At 37.6% G+C, this 21114-nt stretch overlaps 1 long non-coding RNA gene across 1 annotated transcript; it reads left to right on the forward strand.

Moving 5' to 3' along the window:
- Positions 1 to 1647: 1647 nt before the first annotated feature.
- On the forward strand, positions 1648 to 5560 carry LOC135414642 (uncharacterized). Its single transcript, XR_010430761.1, has 2 exons — positions 1648 to 2107; positions 3606 to 5560. It is a non-coding gene; the product is annotated as an uncharacterized LOC135414642 (long non-coding RNA).
- The last annotated feature ends 15554 nt before the right edge of the window (positions 5561 to 21114 follow it).

The raw sequence follows: 21114 nt of genomic DNA on the forward strand, positions 1-21114 counted from the left end.
GCTCAGCTATCTCTTCACCTCTCACCCTGATTTAGCTGATTGCTAAAGCTGAGCTAAGATTGCACACATATCAACGGGTCTGCATATTGGAATTTCATCTGCTTTCCTACTCCTGTGTAGTCTGAATCTTATGAAGGATATTAATTCTTCTTCACTGTTTCTCCTGGCTGTTGAGGCATTGTCCTGTATGCATTTACTCCTGTTTGCTGCTAGGTATTTACAGGCAAGCAAAAGAAATTGCTATTCTAATTTCAACTAGTTAATCCACATGACAACCACTAAAGAATTATCCCTATTTGGAAAGGGAGCTTGGGGAGTGTGAATAATAGGTAAAGCTCTGCACAAAATCTTTCTGTTTTCCATTTGACACTTTCATGAAAGATGTCTAAAGCAAAAATTGCACACAGCACAATGCTAGAAGAGAAAATACTTATTTGTGTGAAATGGACTTCTTTTCTAGGAAGATGTATATGCATATTTTTGAACTTAATTGTTTAGAGCAGAAGGAAGTAAATTTCAGTGGAAATATCTTCATGTAAAAATACAAAGTAGAAAGGCAAGTTCCAAATCTTAGCAAATGAGAAATGCACTATCCAGTTTACAGTTCTGGCTGTAAAAAACCAAAATTGAGTAAAGGCTTTCTAAAAACCATACACATTATGGTTTTACCTTCTCAGACAGCATTCCAAGTTAGAGTTATTCCTAATGTTTTGGGTAGTTAGCTTTATCAAATGGTGTATTTTGGAGGTGTTATAACCAACATTTTCTTTTCATGCAAAAATGCACAGGAAGACAAGTAAGAAACTGAGGCTTTGAATCAAGCCTAGTCTGAGATTAGGGCAATTCTTGGTGCTTAACTCGCTCAGGGCAAAGGCAATAAATAGCAATGAGAATTGCTTCTTGGTACTGAAAAATAACTCCCCACCATATTTCTTTATAGTGGGAAATATTTCTGGGTCTTTAAATCTGCTAAGTCTCTTTAGATTTCAGCTTTTGTGTCTTTAAAGGCTTCACTTCGATAAATTTTCAACAGTCTAATTCCTGCCAAAATTTGCCAGATTTTCCCTCAGTTCAAGAGAGTGTGTCACTTTGTGTAAAAGTAGAGGAATTCCTGGTTGCTGTGGCTGAGTGAGGCCTCCTGGAGTGAGGCATCCCAAGACATGCTCCTCTAACTTCATGTTCAAACCCATGTGGCCATTCTCTACTGATCCTGCACTTGGTAAACCAGCATATCTGTCTCTCTGAAACTTTAATATTCTAATTTGCCTCAGAGGAGTAATGCTGCCATTACTTAAGACAAATCTCCTTTTCCTGTTCCTCTCTCTCCTCTCTTTCTCCTACCTCTTCTCTCCCCACTATTGACCACTTTCCCAGCAGTCAGCTGTTTGCAGGGCCTTGTAGCATCTGTTATCACTAGAAGGGTTTCCACGTGTTTGAAATTAATCTTTCTTTGAGAATTATTTACAGAACAGCTGAAAATATAGTTTGCATTCTGCAGACTAGTTCATGTTCCTCTCATATTTTTTCAGTCTCTTCCCTCTATCCTTTGTTTCATAATCCCTCCATGATTTTGCAGTTAAAAAGGTAATGGAGCAAAACAGTCTTCACCAGGTTGTTTTTGAGCTGCCTGCTTTAAGTAGGCACAAGCTGTGTTTTTGTTGTTATTTTCATGAAATGGACAGGGAAAGTGCCTGCAAAATTCTGGTTTTCAGAATCAGTAATTTTCACAAGATTTTACATAAAAATGATGTGTCTTTGTCATACACGAATAAAAAGCGACCAGTGTTTCTCCAGAAAGAGCCACTTTTGTGTAATATCTATTTGTATTAGTTAAAATGAAATAATTTGCAGTTATAAAAATCCAGGTTTGTTATATATATTTCTAGTAATTTATCCTAGAATGTTTTGATAATTTCTGGGAAAGGTCTGTATGTGTTCAAAGTCTTGCTATCATACCTCTAAATTCTGATCTGCTTCTGTGTATATAACCATATGCTCTCTGCCCTAGAGTAACAGAATCAAATATCAAGTGGTGTCTCTTTTGTCAGCTGAACCTTTGGTGGCCTGCATTCCTCAGCATCATTTAAGCCACAAAGATTTCTTGCAGGTGATTTTCAAAAACCTTTAGACTGACTCTTATCCTCTTACATTCATAGCATGATATATGCCATAGGAACATAGTTCTGCAAATATGCTTCTAAAATTATTTGTTTTTTTTTTATTTTTCCTCAGCTGTAAAACTGAATGCCTTCATTACCACATGGCTACTTCTGCAAAGACAGTAATAAAGATTTCTTAAAAATAATCTAAAGGAGATTGCTATATACTAAAATAAGCAATGTATTCAGTCTCTTTCATCTTAGTACTTTGATAGACAAAAGTGATTGATGTGTCGCCTTGGGAAGCTAAGAAAATCACTTCCCCAAAAGCTTAAAGGTGCCATTTGAGATTTTACAGTTCTCTGAGATACCAGTTTTTACATTCAGATAATTTTAAAAAATTGTTAAAAGGAATAACTGGTTCAAAATAAAACCTTTTTCTCTTATGGTTTGAGTCAGTGAACTGGTTCAGGAAACTTCAGAACTTGTCATGAGAAAAGTGGGAATCAACTTTGTATTTTAAATATATCGAAAAGTTATTCAAAATTTTGAAATGTCAGTGAGCTCCAGGGGAGGGGGTCATTGAGCAGAGGGCAGCAAGGATGGGTTTAATGGTAATGAGTTTACCCTAGGTTTCTCTGTTCTTTTTCCTTTCACATCTTCTATATAAAGACCAGAAAGTCCCCAAATAAAATCATAATATTTTGTAATAAGTGAGAATTACTCCAAATCAGTGAGATATCAGTGAGAATTACTCCAAAAAGCCCAAGTTAAACTGTCATGTTGGAGTAGAAATTGAAATCTTTTTGAGTGAGTAAGCTTATTTTTCACTATATTAAATTAATAATTTCTTTTATTATTTTTTCCGATACAGAAAAACGTATTGAGTCTTGTTGACTTCATGTATTAAGCAGTGAACGACCCTAATTTTGTAACACGAGTTTATTTAAATTTCATTTGATTGCCTAACTGAAATAATTAAGATGGATAGATGTTTCTGTCTTTTCCTGAAGGGACTATTGTGGGTAATGTCCAGGACAGAACCAGAGATGAAATGAAGGACTGGCCCTGAAGGCTAGTCACTGTATGACTGTATGAGGCTAGTCAGTAGTCATGAGGACAAACATAGAGAGAATTTTTTTTATTTTTTTTTTTTGTGGCATTCTCCAATGGGGCTAAGCAAGTACTGTCTGTGATATTGTGTTCTTAGGAGAGAAAAATTACTTTTTTGTATGTCCCCACCAAGACAGAAATAAAAATTTTAGAGATGTTTATAAATTTCTGGTGGGGATAGATCACACTGCCCCCAAGGTAAGACTATCTATAGTATGTGCTCTCCAGATTTTGACAGTACAAAGAGATTCTATCACCTCGGTTCCATGTACATATACATACGCATACACATATACATATAAAAATATACATTAAATGTTTGGAGAGCATTGTTTGTTATCAGTTCATTCGTTAGGGTTTTGTATTTGGTTTGTGTTCTTTTTTTCCCTCCAGGGGAGATGTCCTTCACATGAAGAACTATTTTTTACATTTTTAATGAGGTCTTCAAGAGCTTCACTGCAGTACATGCAGTATGTACCTAGCACAGGAACAGTGCAAACAGCACAGCCTGAAGTGGTGACTGGAGCTGGAAGTATTCAAGCTTACCCCCTGTTTGTTGCAGTATTTCCATGGCAACTGAATGCTATAAGAAGGTTTTCTCTGAATATATTGCTTTATAATTTTTCTCTGCTAGTTATCAATTACTATAAAAAATAGTCTGCTGTGATGTTTTGTTTATTTACACTTATGCACATAGTTTGTATTTATTTTGTTATTATTGGTAACATCAATTTTAATGGTTCAGATTACCAGAGAAGATAGAAAGGTAAATGATGAGTCACTGTGGCAAAAAAATAAAAGTAAACTCTGCCCATGAGAAAAAAAGTCAGGGTGAATATGTATATCAGTTAGTATCAGACGGAAATGTTTTTGTTCATACAGATTTATTTTTCATGTCCAGTTAGCTATTTGCTGTTAACTGTCCTCTGTGATCCTAGCTTAGCTTCTATTCAGAGACCACAAGATAAATCAGATGTGGCAGCGAGCTTCACCTTTCAGTGTTCTGTGCCACATGTGAGAGCCTGGATCCTTCCAGTCAGACAGCAAACACTGGCGATGTGAGCCAGAAATGACACATCAACTGAAGTTCAAGGAGTACCATTGAACTGTGCTCTTTATCTACTAAGAAAACAGCTCCACTGGTGTGACGAGTCTTAGCTAATGAACCACCACTGCCTAGCTGGGGAACATCAAGCCCTGCTGTCCTGATTCATGACACTTGCTCAGCCATCAGACAACACCACGTGCTGAGGATGAAAATCATTTAATAAAAAGGAGAATGGATTGCAGCTGGAGTCCCGGTCTTCAATATGAGGCAGCCAAATCTAACACAGGAGTGAGACATGGCTCCCCATTCTCTCATGTGCCATGTATGACTCAACTAGGCTGATATAAAGAGACTAGTTAGAGGGCCCTTCACCCACCTTTCTGGTTCATATCACTGAGTCTGGGATGCCAGTGACAAATTTCTTCCCTGCTTTATATGCAAAGGAGATGATGTACATGTGTCACCAAGGCAGGCTCCACTATCTGGGTTATCCTGCTGCTGAGTTATGATGTGGCACAGACAGGGATTGATGATACTACTAAGATCAGCAAATAACACCATTCACCTGTCAGCTCAAAGACAAAAACTCTGTCCTTTTAGCACCAACAGGCAAATGGCAGCTGGAAAGAAAAGGTCCAAAATTTTATATTCTATTAAGGAGAAGGAAATGGCATGAGAAATTTGGATAGCACTGCTCTGTGACTTGGTACTTTGGCCCATTTTTTTTGGAAAAATTAGTTGGAAGTTTATCAACTCTCTGCCAAAAAAGAAATATATATTCCACTGAAACTCTCTCTGTGTATAAATTGCCATGATTTTGAAAAATTCACATAGAACTGGAAAAGTAATGAAAAAAAAGTAATGAAAAACTTCCATGTAGTGTGGCTCCTAACAAGGACTAAAAAGCACCCTTTAATTTCATACCACACACTACATTTCTTAAGGATGGAACAAATGGTAACAAACTATGTTGTAAAGATTTGGTTATGTGAAGATGATTAAAAGGTCCCCCAAATCTCTCCATGGCTTTCTTCAGCTTTGAGTAGGGCCTAGATATTTAGAGAATATAAAACCTCAGGTAATGCCCTTTTGTTCACTATTACTTTTGTTTAAGACCCCTGGCATTCATTCTTCTTTGAGAGCATAAAACTATAATGTAGGTAAGATGATAAATCATCTTACCAAATAACTAATAGAATTTACCTTTTCATTGTGTGAATTATCTCCAGACTCAGAGATTGAACTGGTTTTGTTGAACTATTGGATAAATAAAATGGAACAACACTCCAGAGCAAAAATATCTTTAAAATACAGACTGGTTTGTGTATGATTTAAGAAAAAGGGCTTCAAAAAATTTTTCACACCCTTCAGTTGTGCTTGAAATTTGTAGGAGAAATTTTATCTGACCAAGATGTTGGAGCTATGCAGTGGTGTTCCTCAGGGTTGATATTGGAACTAGCGCTGTTTAACAACTTTGTCAAGGATATGGACAGTGGGATTGAGTGCACAGTCAGCAATTCTACCTACAACACCAAACTGTGTGATGTGGTTAACATAAGCAGAGGGAAGGAATGCCATCCAGAGGGACCTTGGCAGGCTTGAGCGGTGGGCCTCTGTGAACCTCATGAAGTTGAAAAAGGCCAAGTGCAAGGTCCTGCAGCTGGGTACAAGCAATCACAAAACATGGTACAGGCTGGGTGGAGGATGGATTGAGAGTAACCCTGAGGAGAAGGACTTAGGAGTGTTGGTGGAAAAGAGGCTAGACATGACCTGGCAATGTGCTCTCACAGCCCCGAAAGCCAATTTTATCCTGGGCTGCATCAAAAGAAACATGGCCAGCAGGTTGAGGGAAGTGATTCTGCCCCTCTATTCTGCTCTGCTGAGACCTCACTTTGAGTACTGTACTGCATCCAGCTCTGGGGTCTCCAACATAAGAAGGTCCTGGACCTACTGGATGAAGTCCAGAGGAGGCCTCAAAGCTGAATCAGAGGCTTGGAGCACATCTCCTGTGAGCCCAGTCTGAGAGAGTTGGGGTTGTTCAGCCTGAAGAAGCAAAGGCTCCAAGGAGACTTTATAGCAGTCTTCCAGTGCCTAAAACAGGACTACAAAAAGTTGGAGAAAGGCTATTTACAAGAACATGTAGTTATGGGACAAGGAGGATAGTTTTAGATAAAATATTAGGAAGAAATTCTTTACTATGAGGGTGGTGAGACACTGAAAGAGGTTGCTGTAGCAAGACATTTTGCTCTTGGAATGTGGTCAAACAACTCTTTCTCCTTGGCTTCATAAGGAGTTTTAAATCATAAACATAGATCAGATACCTGACCTTTAGGTGCCCAACTGCATTGCTGTGCAATCAAGATCATAGCAATTGTTGAGTTGAGAGGCCTATTTCAAATTTAATCACTCCTGGGCTGTGATTAAAACTGGTTTATTTAGTTAATTTTTAAATATCATTACAATTTAGCACCAAAGACCATACATTTGTAAGTAAAGATTAACAGCATGATGTTTTTGCCTTTTCATTTAAATCATTGCTAAAACTTCAGTTAATGAAATAATAATGCAGCAAGGTTTGTTGTAATTCAGCTGCAATAGAAGCAGCATGTGCAGTGCAACAGCTCCATCAAGAAGTGCCAAATTGAGTCATTATGATAATTAGTACCATAAAATACTGACCACCCCCCATTTTAAAGGCAAGTTTAAAGTTATTTAGGTCAAACTAATAAAACATAGAAGTTGACTTCTGTCAAAACTTTGGCTACATTAGTCAGTATGTTTTTAAAGTATGTCGAACCCAAAAACGGGCATTTTCTGTCTTGGCTTTTCCCTCAAATGTAATTTAAATGTATTCATTAAGAGTTATTTGTCTTGCTTGGCAATGGTTCATCTGGAGTGGCTTTACTGCAAAAGTGGTTCTTTAACATTATTATTTAAAAAATCCCAATGATTAAATGTGGCCCTCAATAATCATACAGTACTGGTGGCATGAGGCTTTCAACAGGCACCACCAAATGGTATTCTTCATCAATTGAGTCATTCTCCAGTGATTCTGTGGGGTTATGTAAGTTAAAATTTATTCAAAGTAAAATTAGAGTCTGCTTAAATGTCCAATGGTTCCTTATACCCCTTTTTTTATTGGAAAAACAAATCCAAAGATAATATGTTCTGTAAAGAAGTGTTGTGCCTGGTACAGGACCAAGGCGTGACAGCTCAGCCATCACCTAAAGCTTCATCTGTGCCCCCCAAAAAGCATAGAATTGCTCATTTCAGCACACAGAGCTCTTTGGAGCAGGGAACACTCTAGGAAATCTGGCTCCAGCAAGTCAGAAAGTACAGAGCCAGAAGTGACAAAACTTTCAGAAACAAAGGCATAGAATAGCATTTGCACAAACTGGGACCTAAGACAGGAAAATGAGAGACCAAGAGAGCCCTAAAAAGGCAAAAGAAGGAAGGAGGAGGAGGATAAGGATCACTTGCTCACTGACAGTATGGGAAGAATGAGGCATCAGGGATCAGCTAACAGGGATCACGTCCATTTTGGGACTACTCATGTTAACAATTTCTAAACGAACCCAAATATAGTGCCTTTATGGCTGCTTTTATCCTAACTTCCCCTTGAAAGGTTTATCAGCAAATCCAGGCAGAATTAGAATCTGTCCCTCTAGGTGTTGATGAATGTTAGTGTTTACAACATGAAGGTCATGTGAGAAGGAATAGGTTTGTTCTTATGGCCCATGCAAAGGAATTCCTGCCCGAGACCAAAATTAAAAGGAAAAACAATAGAATCCTAGCATTTTGGCAGTTTTTTTGATGGCATTCAAACTTCTGTATTGAATTTATTTCTATCTCCTTTTTTTTTCTGAAAAGAAATAGAATAAGGTATAATACGTGGGTCAGTAATTTATGATGTACACGGATACTTACTGTATAAACAGGACTCAATGCTCCTTATGCATGATATCAGAATTTGAATGTTCACTTAGTGTCTCCACTTTTGCAGCTACTAGTTCAGGCAGGGATAGGATTCATTTATTGTGGTAAAAGTAAGATATTGTTGTATTTATCCATTCTTTCTCCCGTTTTACATGCTTCAGTTTGATCCTGGAAGCACTTTGAAATAAATTTCTGATTCGTAAGTTGTATTTAACCACTTCTGCAATATGTCTTGCACTGAGTTGAGGATCCTGTGGGAATTCTGTTCTCTCTCTGAAATTTTAGAGTTCAGAATAAAATGTACCTCTCTCTAACATAACAATTTTCAAACTGTCTCATTCTGGAGGCTCTGAAAAAGTGTAATTCTCTATCTTTCTTTTTAAACCTGACAAGAACAGTAAGCATAAGTTGACATTAACAAATGCACATTTTCAAATATTTACTACTTTTTTTTTTTTAAACTAAACCTTCTGAGTTCAATTAAGGCAAGGTCTGGAGTAGCTCATTCTGCTCCTAAAAGCTAAAGGGAGGGAAAGCCTTGTCGTGTTGTGGAATGTTTGCATTGTCAAGGTGGCAATTCAGAAGGGGATGGGAACATGACACCATGTTTTGTAAAAGCTCTGGCTGTCTTCACAAAAGTCAGAAACTGTCCTGTGTTTTTTGTCCTCAAAACGCTGATCACTCATGGTTGTACTCTGTATTCTGTGTTTCAAAACCTAATCCCTGCATATTTGTGAAGGAGACAAACGTATATGGATTTAGCACTTGCAAGTAGTTTAAAGTCTAAAAACTCTCCTTAGTAAGAGCATTAATTTTTATTCTTATTCTTATTTTTATTCTTATCAATACTTGGCACATTTCTGTGCATTCAAATTACAAATAAACATACAATGCGTTTTATATGCCTCCAGAGAACGTCTCTGCCTAGCAGGTCCGTCACATTACCAGAAGCCTTTCTTTCGCCTTTCAGAGCACTCCTCTTTCCCCCTTGTTACTGGCTCCAGCAGAGCCCGTCCCCTTGCCCTCCCCGAGCCTCACTGGCTCCCGGCTGCAGCGCGAGCTGTGCGGCACCGCCGGGACACAAACCCGGCACCGCGCTGCCACAGCCGCGATAACGAGGTGCCACCTTCTGATTGCTTCAGGATGTGCATCCCACGCTGAGAACTTCTGAAGTTCCTTGAACAGATGAATCACTGGCCAAATAATATTGTTTGCTCGCCTGGAAAAATTCACGGGACCTTCAGTGACAGGAGCATCTATATTTGGATAGTGAGGAAACCTCCTTTCTTCGGATGCAAGGCTGTTTGGAACTAATAAAATGACACAATTTTGAGTTATACTTAAAAATTTGCCTAGGATCCTCAAGTTTCAGGAATATTTTCAAAGTTCTGTATGAATTTATGGCTTTGTTATTTTTTTCTGTATTATCCTAATTTTCCTTTTTAGCTTTTTTCCACTATAATTTCATCAAACAACCATGGTTGAATGATAAATCTGTAGCAACATTCTCTATAAAATGTGCTAAGATTTTGTCTTCTGTGTGATCAGGACGAAGGTGAAGGAGGGATTCTTGCTAGACATCATCTCTGTTTCTCAAATAGAAGTCATTATAGAAGTCATTATATTGCTCCTGTCGGTAAGATCATTTCATCTGAATCCAGCTTCTACCTACAGTTTCTCTTGGATAAATCAATAAGAATAAGAAAATTTTTGCATCAGAGACTGTAGACGTGGGTAAGCATTTAAAACAAGCCATGCCTAAGGGCTTATTTGGAGAAAATTATATGGTGTTTTTTGAGTTATTGATATGTGCTAGAATTTGGTAAATTTTCAGATACATGGTGCTTGCCTGAAAGTGATAATAGTACAAGCCAAATATGCCAAATATAAGCATTCTTATGAAAAATTAACAGTCAGCTACAAACACCACACACTTTTAAAAACATCCAGTGTTTCAAATTTATTTTTGAGAGAGTAGTTTCCATGCCTCATTCTTTTCAAAGGCTGTAATTTAAAATAACCTTGATGGGAAATTGCTGTTCTCTGTCCTTCTGCTCTGAAAGAAGGAGGTTGCAGCTACATGCAACTCTTGATGGCTGTTCCCCTGTGGGGCCTGTAGCAAGGGGCAGGCTGCATGGCTGGTGTGGATTTGGGGTAACCCAGCTTTGTCACCATGGAAGGAAAGTTGTTCAGCTCAGCAGCACTTGGAAATTTTCAGTGCCTTTCTTCACTTAGCAACAAAACAGTTGTCCTCCCTTGCCATTCCCAGAGCTTCTTGTCCTCTTGGCTCTCCGGTTTCTGATTTGTGGTTTGGTACTCTTGGCCATGTGAGAATTTAGGGGGGTGTGGTTCATGAGGTCTGGTCAATCCTGAAAACACTCTCTGCCTTCAGTTACCATCATCAAATATCTATAGAATCAGATCTGTTCATTCTTTTTTTTTTCCTCAAGGTTATAGCTTGTGATATATGTGTACATTCCACTCTTTATTTGAGTTGATAGGCTTTTCTATAGAGTGCAGTGCCATGGGCTAATGTCTGTCCAAAGTGACATTTCTCTGTTTTTCAAAGAACCTTCAGACTCCTTTTGTGCATGCCAGCCACACAGAGCTCACAGACAACCTCTCCACTTACAGTTCTCTGCCTTGTTTACTGGTCTGTAAACAGACTGGTCTTTGTGAAGACCAAAAGCCCCAGCAAATGGACATGCTCTATCCTGTGGCTGCAGGAAGTGTCCTGCTGTTCTCTTGTAAGAACATGGACCCCTCACAATGGAAAGCAATATGCCTTTTCGACTTATGTCATCCCAAAGACATTGTTTGTGGAATTCCTAGTCTTTCATTTAATCAGTCAGCTCCCAAGTTCTTCCAGGTAAAATAATCATGTGTGAAGATGCTGTTTCTGAAAGCAGGGAGCTGTGTGTAACACCATTCAGTGACCTCTAACAGTGCTTCCAGTAAGAGTCCTCCTGTCATTCTGTGCTTGCAGAGAAATTCTCTCTTTATTACAAGTACAGAAATGCATTACTGTTGTATATAGAAATGTAGGTAGTACCAAATCCCTCTCAGTCTAGCTTTCTGGGTAAGCTTGGGTGCCCTAAGAATGCAAAGAACCTACTGGGAATTACTGTATACCAAAGCAGAGCAATTAATGGTTAAGGCTTTGTGTAAAACCAGAAACTTTTCTGCCAATACAAAGGGAAATAATTTTCTTCTAAGAAAAGCTGTCTTTGATAGTAAATCTAGTTCAGGTAAATCTAGTAAATCTAGGTTCAGTAGCATCAGTGTGCCCAGTTCTAGACTCCTCAGTACAAGAGAGACATTGAGCACCCGGAGAGAGTCCAAACAAAGGGACAAAAAAAATCATTAAGGGACTGGAGCATCTCTCCTGTGAGGAAAGGCTGAGAGAGCTGAGACAGACTGTTCAGTCTGGACATGAGAAGCTCAGGGGCATTTTATCAGTGTTTGCAAATGTCTGAAGGGAGGATGCAAAAAGAATGGAGCCAGGCTCTTTTCAGTGATGTCCAGTAACAAGAGGCAACTGGCACAAAATAAACTCAGTAGGTTTCCTCTGAACATCGGGAATCATTGTTTACTGTGAGGGTGACAGAGCACTAGGACAGGTTGTTCAGAGATTGTGGCATCTCGATATCAGTTTCCTCTGGAGATGGTCCTGGGCAATGGACTCTTGGTGGCCCTTCTAGAGCAGTGCTGTTAGACCAGATGCCCTCTAAAGGTTCTGATTTCTGTGATCAATGAGATCACATTCAAAATGTGTACTGTAAATCCTATTTTTGCATATCTTGTTACTGTCATCACTCTGCCTTTGTAGATTGCCTGAAGCAAAAGGGCAGTTAAAATCAACCTAAGTGGTGTGAAAGGAACATTTATTCAGATAGACTATTTAATTTAATTGTATAAAGAAACTTCATTATAGATTGCAAAAATCACTCTGTTTCTGGAAAAAAAAAAACAAACAATACCTTGCCATCAATTTATGTAAGTTCTACTTTTGTGAGATTGTCCAAATGATTGGTGTCTGTTTTTAATGACCAAATTGCTGGAGCTGAGTTATGTCCGTACAAGGACAGCAGTCTTTGAAACAGTGTTAAATCAGTTGAAAAAAGGAGGTGGGCTTTCCTCGTGAAAACAAGGAATGTTCTGATGTTCTCACATTTCCAAATATCAAATTTTTGTCGTGATCATTGTACTCTGAAAAGGTACAAAAAAAAGTTATGACCTCCAGAAATAGTGTTCTATTATTTAGGCTAACTCGAAAAGTTACAAAATTGCAGATGTGGAAGAAAGTTAAGCATTCATTAGTAAATACTGACTTTACTTGCACATCAATTATTTTAGACCTGGCCCATGTATTCTGGTTATTTCCCCACTCGTCTTTTTTGCATGCCTTTGCATACTCAGTCTTGCTCCAAGAACTTGCTCACAAATTTCTGCTAAGCATTAAGACAATATTAAAACTTTCTGAGGAAACCTGGCACCACTTTGTTTTTTATTGCAATCAAATCAATCTCAACAGTTCCTGATCCTGGGTGGTTTTTTTGCATGATTTTTAAGGAGAGCAAAGAGCAATGAGGAATACTTGAGCCTTCATGCTAAGTAGAAGCTAAAAGACTACAGACAATGTTTGGAACGTATTTTTGATTGTGTTTAGCAACGAAGAATAAAAGCCATTCAGTATTCACATGATTATAGAATTATTCCATCTCCTAGAGATCTAGTTGTTATCAGAGCACCTTCTTCCTTCTATGATCTGGTACATTAGCAATACTCTAAAACATATGTATATGTTGCCAGTTGCCCTGCTGTTTGAGGGAAAGATGCTGACTTACGTAAAGAGGGTCCTTCCCTGCAGAGCTTACGTCCTGCATTTGCTGCAAAAAGCTTGACTTAATCACCTTTCAATTACACCTACAATCTTAAGTTCTCTGTCATGCTTCTGGGCTTTGTATCTGTGTGCTAAATTTTGGGAAAGTAAATCAGAAGTCTTGATCGGGTAGTTTTTAAGGTTACATTATTAGCATGTACATTTGAAAGAAAGTGACCTTTGTTTGCTACATATGATATTCTTAGCTTGATCTAATGTGTTGTCTCTGACCAATTTGAAAAGAATCCTTTAGAAAAGGATTGAAATAACATTTGGAAAAGCACTGGATCATTTCTGTAAATTTTTCAGTTATGCAAAAGCTAACTTGAATGATGTATGCATTTATGTGAAGCCTCCCAAAAGCTTCATGAAAAGAGCAGAGAAGAACCAAGATGTTAATTTGACAAATATTTGAAAAAAGTCAATTTGTTTATACAGAAAAGTTCCATTAAAGCATTAACATTTTAAATAGCAATGGAAGTTTTAAAGCAATGCTACAATTTTTCATCAGTTTTCTAGATTAAAAAGCCTACCTACTGCATACATGATTTTGATTAGAATCTGATAATCACTATTTAGTATTTTAATAATTAGAAAGAAGCTTTTGCTTTTCATACTGACAAAGTTGGTATATAAATAATTAGTCTCTGGTCTGAGTCACTCAACACATCGACATTGCAGATGTCGATGAAGATCAGATCATAAAGCAGATCATAATCATCTCTGAAAAATTATCATTAAATCACCCTTTAACAAAAGATATCATTATATTTTTAAGGTTTCACTGGGAACTTGCATTCATTTGTAAAGGCATTATCTTAACATCTGTCTTTGACAGTATACATATTTGCTGCTTAGCAAACCATGAAAATTACAGACAGTGTGGAAAATCCACATCATATCAGATATGGTCTCTGCCCGGGATTTTGAATGTCAAGAGGTTGCTTTTATATTTGTATCACTGCAGGAACAGCCTGGAATATTTGAACCACGTTTGAAATGGTTAGATGTTGTACAAGCAAGGGACAGAGGCATAATTCTTATTTCAGCACAATTATAAATCCATATATATAAATCCATTTCCTCTGCTTATCACTTCTTTACTATGACTTCTAGTAGAAATTGACCCAGATGAACTTTATTTCATTATTACACTTGGACTTTTCATCTGTATATTCATAATTTCTGCCTTTGATACTTATTGCTAAGTGCAGATACTGGATGTATTATTGGATTACTATACTGTTACAAAGCCATTTTTGAATTTTTCCTTATAACACTCTTATGCACTGGCTGCTGATCAAGGTTTACCTTCCCACTGGTTTAAGAAGGCATTTCTTGCCCTCCTAGTTGCATAGTGGTACCTGGCTGCTTCATGATGTCACTGTGACGCAGGGGGACGCAGGTCAAATGAAACTAAGCCACTTATAGCAAGGTAACATTCAGACTGAGATCTGTAATGCCTGTAAAGTTGTTTCCTCTGCTGCTGGCAGCCATGTGAGATCTGAAAGCACCATCCTGACTGAGTTTGCTTGAAAGCGCTTCTTTGAAATATTTCCACCTATGAAAAAACCCACGTTTCCTTCATTCCCTCTTTGAGACACAAAGCAAGCTCAAACAAGCAGTGCAACTAGTTTTTTTCTGAATCCACTATCTCTGGAAAATATATTCTTAGTACTTGGCTGTGTGTTTGTACTGCGTTTGCTGTGGATTGCGTGGAACACCACGCAGATGCGATAAAAACCTGCCTTAATTCTACAACTGGTTTTGCTTGTTGTCACAGTGCTGTCTTTACTGAGATTAGGGAACAGCTGCTGGATTTGCTTTCCGGCTTTGTTCTCTCGTTCCGGACCCACAAGTGGGCTCCAGGTGGCAGCACGGGCACCTTTTCAGAGCAGATGGAAAGCTTTGGCAGGGAAAGGTTCTCATTCAAATTATTTTGTCTTTCTTGTTCCCGGAGGAAACTTGTGATGAAAACACAGCCTAAATTTTAAATTTTATCCTTTTTAGAGTTTTCTTCATTAATATTATGCTTAGATCATCTGTGTCAGCTTTCATTTCTTGAATGCATGTTTTCTCACTGAAAACATATAATTGCTGAACTAAACTGAGCTAAAACTGAAGATAAAGGTATTGTGAAAAGTTTCCATGTAAGTCAGAAAATGAATTGATTTAAAGCAATTTAACAACGATTATTTTATTTTTCTTGCCCCCTTCCCTCATCTCAGGAAGTTCTAGTCGTTTTATTGCTAAGTATAGAAGTTCTGCTCTTTACAGAAACACAAGACTGGCAGAGGATCCCTGGGTCCTGAAATTCTCCATCTGCAGTTCCAGGTACAGTGGCATATATGCCCTTAAAACAGCCCAAACTATTGAGTCATGATGACCAAGGAGCAGTGGATGTTAATGGTGGGGATACAGCAATCCCAGCTTCATGCACTGACCAAACACTTGAATCATGTTCAGATTGATGGGGATTAGGAAAGAGAATGACCAAAGGAAACAACAGCAAGGAAGTGATATAAAGTATATATATGGTAATCTAAGGTGATATAAAGCTGCTGGTAATGGTTGCTCTTTACGTATAAAAGACAGCTGTAAAGTTACAGCTGTTAAAAGGCTTTGATAATGGTTTGATGCACTGAGAAAGGAACTCTGCATTTCAAATGCTTGTGTGTATTGTTTTGAACACTATATGGTCTTCCTCCTGAGCATAATTTTGCTTTTTACATGTTATTGACTCCCTTTCAAACACTCTGCAGGAATCTATGCTCCTCCCTGAGTCAGAATTTGCTCTGAGTACCTCCTCACATCTCCTTGCTATTACCACGAGCTAGCTCAGACACAGAAATGCATATTTTCCCAGGCATGCCTGCTCTTTCTCTGTTCTTTCTCTTTGGATGGATATAAAATCTGGATGACAGATTAATTATTGAAAAGTAATGTCACGTCTCTCTTGTTTCTGTTAGCATCAGAAGAGACACATTTCATGCAGTTTTACATGCACAGAAAGTAAAGCCTTACATAAAAATCGAAGAAAGCCTTTATGTACACTTGGAAGAGGCAAGCAACTCAGCTCTCTTTTTGATTACAGAAAGAGAAACGAGCAGGAGAAGAGTGTCTGCTGAGGGAAAATATTAGACAGTAGAACAGAGAGAAAATACAGTCTTTCCTTAGCAGAATCCTTAAAAAAAGTCTAGAAAAAATTGAACACATTAAATTAACAATACTGACTTTCCTATTAAGAAAATAATTCCCAGTTTCTAATTCCGGTTGTTATGATACCACATAACAACCGGAATTTGTATTTTCTTTGTATTTTTCTACAAAGAAAATAATATAGATGTGAAACCCTTAAAATATCAGGGTTTTTTTCCCGGGGGAAGAAGTATTAAGTCAGCCTGCATGAGAGTTAAAAATATGAAGGCTAAACACAAGTATTTTGAATTCTTTCTTCAGAAAGATACATTTTACAGTCAAGTAGCTCTTGAATCAGGTTCATTAAATAAATCCATGCTCCATTCATTAAATGAATTAATGTGCTCTGTTTCACATGTTGGACCTTTGCCTGCTTCTATTTGGGGTAGTGCATTCTGAGGGCTGTTCTCTGAGCTAACCTCACACATCATTATGGGCTTTTTTCACCTCCAGCTCCAGAAAGATCTATCTTGGTTTCTTCTGACTCTTGCAGCTCTTTCTTTGTGGAGAACTTTCCATCTTGTGTGCTCTCTCTCAGGATTAGTACTCAAATAAGGCCTAACAAATAGACTCTAATGATTGGCTTTACCATCTGACTTTGTTATATCAAAACTGCTTTTGACTTTAGTAAGTAGATTTCCTGAACCAGAGCTGAAAGACTAATTCTTAATTCTGAAACCCTTCATTAACTAACTTCATGGATCTGCAGATGAACTAATTTGTCTTGCTAGCAGAGCAGAAAAAATAATAAGAATTTTCTTTTCTGTGCATGTGTGCTTCCAGAGTCTCTCTATGCTTAATTTCAACAAAGAACCCCCAAAATGCAAAAATCAAACCTTCTATTGAAATCAGATTTCTTGCTATTTTTCTCATTTAGGTTTCAAGCATATTGAATAGATGCTGTATTCTTGCAGCACTTTTGGTGTGGATTCTAATTAAACCCCATACATCTTTTGAGTGAAACACTGGTTGAGGGCTTTTTGAAATGCTGTAATGACAACTGGGCAGAGTGAAGGACAAAAATCAATGAAACGGAAATATTCAGTCCCATTAAATACATGACATAAACACAGTCTGATTTCCTGCATTTCTGCTAAACTAGTCATCTGCCTTACCTACGTCAATAACTTTGCATGGGTTACAAGCAGAGCTTTCAAATTATTATCGGCAAAGCACTCTTTTATTTTTTTTTTGGATTGCAGTAAAGTCAGAGACAACAAAAACAAAAATATATTTGAAAGGCTTTAAGATTGTCTGTCTTTGCATTCCAGAGCCTTGGGGAGCTGATTATTTTTCTCTTTCATGCGTGCGAAGGCACTGCTAGTAGTGTCTTAGGACAGAGGATTGTTGGAACCAGCTGATGGACTCTTCCAGTGAGCATGCCTGGCCCTGATGCCAAAGTACACCTCATGCTCTCCTGGCTCCCATGTTCTTGGTCTCTACAGCCAGGGCAGTAGAATGCCCCTACTGCAGTCAGTCAAAACCCAACAAGCAACTGGTGATAAGGTGACAGCTAAAATGATAGAAAATGATTGACACTATGGGTAAAAGAGCTCTTTCGATCAACCTCATTTTTGGGAAAGGAAGATAAGGGATTGTGGTTGGATTTGGATGGACATCACTGCAGAAGTGTTAAAAATGCTACTCATGTTTGTGGCATTTTGAAGGAGTGATTTCCCAGACATATACAGAAGAACAAACAGCTTGCACAGAAGGACTGTAAGTCATGTTGGTTTGCAATAGTGGGGGCTCAGTGACCCATTAGTCTGTAACAGCTTTGTCTTCCTAAGGTGATCAAGAGTGAAACTAGTCCAATTTCCTTATATAGTGAAGATAGATTATAGTGAATATAGATCTGCTGTGCTGTAATCTGTATTGACAAATGGCCAACCACTCTGTGTGAAATTTCTTAAGAGAGTACTCAAATATGGCATGGTCATCAACAAGGAGAAAAATAAGTTAACTTTTTCAAAAAGTAAATGTCTGTGAGTTACTGCCTTGCTATAAAAACATGCCTCTCCTAGAGAATAACACCTAGGTGCCTGCTCTTGGTTTGGATCAAACATCAGGGAAAACACGTTTTCTTACGTCATCCAATGACTACAGAGCTGCAGGCTGATAAGATGCAAGGGAAAAAAATTCAAGTTCAGATATTTCCTGAATTGTTAGTCTGAGTAAGAGAAAATAAGTTGCTAATTTGCATACCAAAACTTACCCAAGAAAATAAATCCTTGTGTATTAGCTTTCAATTTCTTGACATGGAAATGCTCAGATCCTTGTTAGCATTATGTAAAACTCTTGCAACTGTTCTCTTGAGATCAGTTAAAGATTCAGTGGTCTCTGTTACTTTCCCCATTTACTCTCATGACAAGGCACAAGTTGGAAAACCTCCCTATGAACTCAGAACTTCTTTGTTACCATAGTAGATGTTGGAAATACATTCCTTCCTGACTGGAGATGTTGAAAGATAGATATCCCAGCTACTTCTGGATGCACTGATTTAGTGCTCTTCTGTTGAAAAACGAGTCTTTTATTTCTACTCAAAATTGTCTAGCTTCAACTTTTAACCACTTTTTCTGCTATCTTAATGAATATCAACTTTTCTTACAGCTGTAGACAGTATAAAAGACACTTCTTAAATATCTCTTGTGCCTACTTTTGTTATATTCTCAAGTATAGTAGAGCATGCTTTAGAGAATTTTCAAACTTTTTTCTAAGTGGGAAAGCTACAATATACAAAAAATTTCAGAGAATATACAGAAAATTTTAGTAATGAACCCATTAATGAAATTCACAGAGGTAATTAAATCACCCAAAACTACTTGATATTTGCTGTATTTCTGCATTCAAAGCCTTTTTTTGCAGAAATAAACTGAGAGGAAAAGATTCCTGATTTATCATGACCCCAGAGTCTCATTTATCATCCTTCTCTTGAGAGTACAGTCCAAAATCTAAAATGTGCGAATGTCATCTTCTGCTCTGAGATGCTCAGCTTTACCTGTTTTTCATCTTGGATCCAAAGGCAACTAGATTAGCTTGTCCTCACCATTACTTCTAGCTTAGCTGGAAACATATTACCCTCTCCTTGTTTCTCAGTAGCCTCTGCTGTTCTCCCTGAAGGTCTGTGTAGTACCTTACCCTTTATGTTCTTTGCCTTTGTCTCTACATTGTTTCACTAGTAGTAATATAAGCTATTAACTAAAAGCGAAAGACATTTCACTATACAGAGCATAAAGTATACCTATTTCTAAAAATTATAACAGCATTACAAAATTTTTTCTCTTCCACTCAAGACCTATCTTATGATAGAATTTCATATTCAACATTCATGTTTGATGGCAGCAAAATTTCCCTTAATGTTCCTGAGAAAATAAAATATAACTTGGGCATTGGGTGCAAACTAATTCCCCAATTTCCCCTCCCAGTTCTTCTCAATAAGGTAAATAAGTAAGTCTTGGCCACTTGATACACTCTGCTCTAGTTCTGCTGCTGGGGAGGGGCACTGCAAATGCTCTGACTTCAGGGAGACTCTTAGATGCAGATTATGAATTTTAGACTGAATCAGCCTCCTCATTATAAAAGCTTTTAAGATTTTCATAAAAGTGTATTAGTCTCTGCAAGTCTTGAAGGTGAAATATTGTGACATTAACTGGCAGCTCTATTCACACTGAAAGTTATTTATTGCAGTAGTAAAATTTAAAGAAATTACATGATTACATATAACTGAAAAATTATCATACCCCTGTGGTTCTGACTATCTGGTTACATCTATACCTTGAAGTCTCCCAGGTGTGTTTTTATCTAATAATGTTCAATTGTTTGCCTTATTGATTCAGCACCATATGTCAAATTGCAAAGGGAACAACAATGAACAGAAGAGTTTATGCCTACAGGGGGAGTTGCATGTTTATATATTTCAACTCTGTCATATATTTATTGAAATATTTAAGATTCAGAATTGCAATATAAATTTTCTTTTGAAAGCTTATGTTTCTCCAGATGATTTAAAGAGCATGGAATTAGCTTTTCAAGGCCTGATAGTCCGATTTTAGTGGCAGTACCTTTAGTTCCTATGGACTCCAGATAATTGCTGAGCAGATTTCTTTTTTTTTTTTTAATTCATTTTTATTAATTAATATTACAGATCCAGGCTCAAAGCCTGTAAATCAAATTTGTAGAAAGAACTAAAAGCTGGTTTGATGTCTCATATGGTGAAAGTTCTATTCCCCTGGAAAAAATTAATTTAGTAAATAATTCTCTTATGGGAATTTCTCTAGGACACATTCTAGGAAATTCTGGTCATAATTTGTACAAGAAACATAACCCACCTAAAATTAAAAACAAAGGCCCAGCCTCACACACACAGTGTACTTTAGCCATCTTTGTAAAAAAGGCTGCAGGTCAGAGCAACCCAGCCGTGTTTTTTTCCAAGCCAAATTTATCATTCTTCCTGTGTGCCACAGAAAAGAGGTTGATCATTTGAGTATGGAAGGGACCAGAAAGTGTCTGAAAGAATCTTCTTTACATGTTACCAGTTATGGTAAATTGTGCCTGCATAATCTCAGAAATGCAGGAAAGAAAAATGGAAAGGGTTATGACTAACTCCACCGAATGTCTTCACCCAGAAAAAGGGCCATAGCCATTACAGTGCCACACAGTTTCTTTTTGGTACCAGCCATGCTTTGAGTCTTTCTGCAATGCAAAATATCTCAGAAAGAAAGCCGTTGAGAAATATTTAAAAATGGATATACAAAACTCAGTGATATTTTAAAAATCTTAATATATTTGTAAAATAGAGAAAGAGTACTAACCTGTCATTTCACAAAATATGATCATAA

This window comes from Pseudopipra pipra, chromosome 5 (assembly GCF_036250125.1).
Source record: "Pseudopipra pipra isolate bDixPip1 chromosome 5, bDixPip1.hap1, whole genome shotgun sequence".
NCBI classification, from domain to species: Eukaryota; Metazoa; Chordata; class Aves; order Passeriformes; family Pipridae; genus Pseudopipra; species Pseudopipra pipra.